At 47.9% G+C, this 6,000-nt stretch overlaps 1 protein-coding gene across 1 annotated transcript in view; it reads right to left on the reverse strand.

Annotated features, from left to right (window-relative positions):
• Positions 1-4,442, reverse strand: part of LOC146871476 (homeobox and leucine zipper protein Homez-like) — a 145,619-nt gene extending 141,177 nt beyond the window's left edge. The window contains exon 1 of the mRNA XM_085651080.1: positions 4,049-4,442. The gene's annotated coding sequence lies outside the window, so the exon portion shown is untranslated. The remainder of the gene's footprint in view (positions 1-4,048) is intronic.
• Positions 4,443-6,000: the final 1,558 nt, after the last annotated feature.

The raw sequence follows: 6,000 nt of genomic DNA on the forward strand, positions 1-6,000 counted from the left end.
CAGGCAGAAACCACCACTCTAGTCCGGGCAAGGGAGTTACATGCCAAAGATAACCCCTGCTCACCCCCTTGGTAGCTTGGCACGAGCAGTCAGGCTTATCCCGGAGGCAATGTGTAAAGCGTTTGCGCACGCACACAGCAACAACACCCCAGGCACACCACAAAAGGAACTCCACACAAGGTTATATATAAAAATAGCCTTTGTATTATAATAAACACATTAGATCATAATCACATAATATACACTGTGCCAACTGGCACTGGGCAGTATCTACAGGGGATTATATACACCTGACAGGGCCAATTGGGCCACTGTCAGAACAATCACCAAGGGAAATTAGCAAATGTAGAACATATGCTAACTGTCGTATAAATTATAGATGTAGAACACAACCAGTAACTACTGGTAAAAGTTAGGAACACACTACGCAATCATAATCACATTATGTCTAGAACACAGTATGCAATCACTGTAGGCATAAACACCTGAGATCTAAAAACCATTAGCATAACGCATTACGCACTTAGCATCACAAGCATAAATACATTAGGTAATACTTGAAAGCATGAGCACCAGTCGATATAGGACATATAATCAATGTGGAACACTACCAGTGATTACTGGCAGACATTGGACTCAGTAGTAGAACCTGAAACATAAAACATATTATGCCATCAGCATCACATCAGGCGCAAACCACCTTATGCGCCACTTTAGAACTCTGCGCTCTATGTCCGGTAAAGTCAGGGCGGGCTGCAATAGCCGCGAAAGCAAAGTGCGCCAAACTCGCCTAAACGTGGCAGCTGCCCACTAATTGCTGGGCAGCTGTGCAGGCAGAAATGTGGGCACTCACTGTAAGAATGGCGCTGGGCTCGGGGGCCCTGCTCTGGGTCTCACTGGGGCGTCTCTGAAATCATACTGCCCCCACAGGGAATGGTGCTGGCACCACCTGGCCGTGAGTCCCCCACTGGGACTATTGAAAACAAAATGCGCCCCCAAGTTGCAGTTGCCCGCTACGGCGGCGCAAGTGAAGACCAGCAAAGTACTGACACGTTGGAGTCCCCTCCGGGACTCAGAAATAACCAAAGGAACTGCCAAGACGTTGCAGCGGCCCGCAACTGCGGTGCCGCTGGGCAGCCCCCAAGCACGCTGGCACCACTGTGCCCCGAGAAGCCCCTCTCCTCTGGGAACAATGATCACTGCACAATGGAGGGAGGGCAAGCACCGAAAATATGCTTCGAACCACCCCCTGACAACAGGACTACAGCCCCACTCACCGGGACTGTCTCGAGTGTTCCTGTACCGGGGCCGTCTCCTCTTCAGGCGGTCTTCTTCGGTTCACCGCGAGAAGTTTCCGTGGCAGGCTTGGCGGCATACGGGGCTCTTACCATGGTCACGGGAGCCCCACCTCGAGACAGGCTGCTTCCCGACTCCGGCCAGTACGTCTGTTCACCCGGGCCCCCTCCTTGGACCCGGGACTTTCTCCTTTCTGCTGCGGGAGGCGGGGTGGGCTCCCGTTCTCCTCCAATGCGGCACTTCACCACGCGGGGCTCCGTCTTCCACACAGGAGCCACGCGTGGATTCTTCTTTGGTCGCTAGTGCGGGGTGGGCTCCCGCCTGTCTTCAGCAGTGACCCGGGTCTCCCCCAGCTCACGGGAGGCCCGGCTACTTCCGGGGGCGCGTTACCAAGCCCCGCCCACAACCAGGGCTTCCCTGGCTGCTTCCAGGTCGCCGCAGGCAGCCCTCAGGGCTTTCGGTGGTTCCTTCTCCTGGCACCAGTACGGGGTAGGCTCCCGTTAATCAAATAGTCAGTAGCGGGGTGGGCTGCCGCCAAAAGCACACAAACACAAGGCAGATATGCGGGGTGGGCACCTGCGCCGAAAATAAGTCGGATTGCGGGGGAATCTCCATGCCGGGGATTCCCTTATAAAGATGTTTGCAGCTTCATGCTGCTGCCGAAAATCGAAGCGCTGCTCCTCGTGGGCGTAAAAACAGCGCGCTCACCAGGAAATAAAGATATAGCACTTCCCAGGTGCTTGAAATCCCAAAATCCAGGGAAAAGAATGGAGCGCTCTGGCCAGCAGCAAAGAGCTCTTTCAAAGTAAGGCAAAGTTCAGGGGGCACAAGGCTGGGCTCAGGCAGGCCTGCACACAGGGCCCTCCAGCAGGGAGGCAGTCCCTTGTGGCGTTTCCTCCTGGAGCACAGCAGCAGCAGCCCCCAGCGTCAAGACCAGCACAGCAGAACACCAAATTCATGGAGTCACAGCCCCTTCTCTTATACACAGATTTCCTTTGTCACAAAGGTGCAGGGCCAGGGGGAAACCAGATGCAACTGGTTTGGGGGAGCTTTGGAGCACTTTGTTGTGCTCAGCTCCTCTCTCCATTGTCAGGTGGGGGCTAGGTGCTCAGACGCACCACAGGGGGTGGAGCCAGCATTGTGGAGGGAAGGCACAGTCCTATTCAGGTCCCAGGTGCAACTCCTCCCTCCCATCTAGATGCAGATCTCTCTATTCACCACTGGGCTGACTCACCCTGGCTCCTGGAATTCCCCACACCATCCAGCACCTGTCAATCACAAGCCAGACATGCACTCAACATCAGGCAGGCAGACACACAGAAATGCCAACTTCTAAAAATGGCACTTCTCCACCAGTCCCAATAAATCTGCGCACACCATTGCGCAGCATTTATTCTCACGGGTTCGCACATACTAAACTTGACCCTGCACTCTTCTCACACCAGGAATTACCATGGACACACATATCCCCCATGCATTCCTATGGAATGGCAGGCCAGTCTCACTAAATGTAACACAGAGCGCACGCACTTTACACTGGGACACAGTGCTAAAGTGCCTAGAGGCCTAAAACCACTAACACTACATAGGGAAAAAGGCTAGGATAAATGCAAAAAGTTTAGGGGTGAAACTTCCAAAAGGGCCAGGTCCAACAACAATGTAATACATTCACCCCAGTACAGAGATCTGGGCCTAAATCCATCGAAGAGAACACTTAAGAAGTACATGCAAGTGACCAATAGCCAGAGGCGGCCCCCAGAATTGGACTCAATGCTTGAATTATGGCCTAAATATCGTTTTAGATCATTCCAAGTAGAGCACCATAAAGGGGATACACTATAAAAGATGACCTCCTCGTTCCCCGGCCCCACCGCTCGCCTAACCCCTCCCTAACCCCCTACTCCCCACAACTGGGTAAAATACCACGGTTAGGCCCTTTCATTGAATCACGGGACACTCCACCGGTCGCGTCACTCCTTTTCCTGAAAAATGGTTACCAGACGACACCATGCCATCAGGGACACCAAGTACCGGTACTAGACGTTGATTTACCAAACCATTGCATTACGTAAGTTTTAGTCTTGGGTCACCTCTACGGCACTAACGTTCTAAACTACAATACTTTGTGGACGAAACGCCCTCACAGGAATGTTTTGCCCCTATTGTTAGGCGTTATCTGCTAATATGTTCCTAAAATTTCTGCATTCACTAGTACCGCCTGGTTATTCCACAGACCCGACATCAGATTCAGGTTACACCCTGCTTAAATAGTCTTTTTGGAATTCATGTGAGCAACTGCCTAAAAGGTTTGGCTAGGTTTCAAGCAGACAACATCAATTGCTCCATGCATGATAAGAATCTAGCCCAAAATAGGATGCACATGACCCACATCAATTATGCGTTAGACTGAGATGGAAACAGACGGAGTGGGCACAAGGAGAGAGAAAAATACTAATGAAGGAATCCGAGATGGGCAGAAAGAAAGTAACAGCTACAAAGATAGGCATGAGGGTGAAAAATTGGGAGCGAAAGGTAGACGATGGAGGGTGCAAATTAGATAGATTACAGATATTAGGATGGCTAGGTAAAGTGAACAAAACGAAAAGAGAGGCAAAAAATGGGGAGGGGAGACGAAGTGAGACAATAAGGGGGTCTGACACCGGACTCCAGACAATGGGTCAGACACAAAGAGTATGTTTTAGCAAGAGGTCTGGCCCGCTAAAATGCTACGAGTGAATTACTTCGTACTCACATGTATGGTGGTTTAATCGAGCATTCATCCTGATATTGTCCACTGGAATGAAATGCTCGATTTGCGAGTATCTCTTGGGTCGATCAATGAGTCGATTTGGGGGATTAATCAGTGAGTAGATTCTTGGGTCCACAGTGGAATTCATTATTCTTGGTTCTATTTTTGACTCAATCGGTGAATCTAATATTGGGTCCTTTCGGATAATTGATTCCCGACCGTCGAATCGATTCTTGGCCAATCGAGAAGTAGATCCGTCAGTCAGTGGCAGGTTCTGATAAAGGATAGCGCGGGTGGCCAGATTTCCAGAATTTCCCTCCATAGTCCGCTATTTGAGATTGGAATCTGTGGTCCATTATCACTCTTTTAACTGACGTCTCCAGTCCCGTAATTAAGGCCAGATCTGAATATAAAACGAGCACAACTCACCTTCAAAAGAAGCCCAAAACAAAAACACTCGTCCTACCAAAACAAGCCCAACGAGAAACATTTGCCATAGGGGCTCGAAAAAGGGTAAAACGAATGCTACAAAGTGAGTCATTCTCCCAAAGGATCTGAGGGAACACCTAGCGCGTACAAGCATGAACACTGATAATTTTGCTTATGGAATTTGAGTGAGGCAGGCATAAAAAGCTCAGATTGCCCGTCTGAGATGTCTATATGCCATGAGGATGGGCTTCCTAATTTAGATAATTTCTGCTAATGTTACCGAGGTTTCCTTTTTTTATTTCATACATTTTTTTAATAGAGTATCCAAATGCAGTATTGTATGTATTGTCGCATGCGCCACAGTTGGTTTATGTCACACGCTACACTATCGTCAGTAATTGCAAGAAACGAAAATGTTAAGAAATGTCTTTATATATCAAAATAACGGCAGACAACAAAGCTCAGCTGGAACGGAAGTTTATTCAACCTCTCAACATCCAGTACAAACGATCAATGCCTAACATTGCCTCTAACGCTCTCCGCCACCCGAGCCACCCTGTTTAAACCACAACACTCCGCGTGGTCTCCACGAGCAAGATGCAAGATTGCTCGTGGACACCACGCGCCATGAATAAATACGTATGCAACACATCTCCCCCCCTTTATTTATGTATTTTTTTATTTTTTTAAAAATTTATTTATTTTTTATTTTTAACAATATTATTCATCAAACTAAACCATAATGTAATCTTTAAACCTTCCCGGACAATGGTGTTCACGTTTTCTTCTAGACGAATCCATTCCCCAATGAGAACAACCTGGTTGTTGGTCATATCTCATATCCTTGTACACATTCTCCAATCGTGTGTTATTTTTAACATCCCTACATGAAATGTCATTGCTTACATCATCCAAACACATATCATTGGATGCATTTCCAGATGGTTGAGTAGAACCCTTAAACACAGATACTCTGCTCAAATTCCAAACACTTCCACCCTCTATTCTCACCGCATTGCTGAAAACTTGTACAACCTTCTTTGGGTCTGACCAGCTTTGGGAACCCTTAAGAACATTCTCTTTCCTCTTTATGCGAACAAGATCACCCACTCCAATTTTTTGTGTGCTCATTGGGCCTCGTTTCTGGTCCATAACTTCTTTCATTTTTTTTTTATACTCACTGACCCTTTGTCTAACTACATTGTAGTCAACAGCAACCAACTTCTTGTCATCCATACCCTTCTTTAACCACCACGGAACCAAACAAGTGCTGGGTTTCCGTCCTCTCAAAAGTTCAAAAGGACTGATTAAAGTTACTGAATTGGGAGATGTCCTATATGCAGTAGCATGGACTGTAAAGCATTGCTCCAATTGAGTCCACCCTTAACGGCAAGTTGAATCGCTTCCTTCACCACACGATTAAAACGTTCCACCTGACCATTAGACTCTGGATGGAATACTGAAATTCTCCTATGAGTTATGCCACATTTTCCAAAAAATGACTCTATTTCTCTGCTAATAAACTG

Source organism: Triturus cristatus, chromosome 1_1 (assembly GCF_964204655.1).
Source record: "Triturus cristatus chromosome 1_1, aTriCri1.1, whole genome shotgun sequence".
NCBI lineage: Eukaryota > Metazoa > Chordata > Amphibia > Caudata > Salamandridae > Triturus > Triturus cristatus.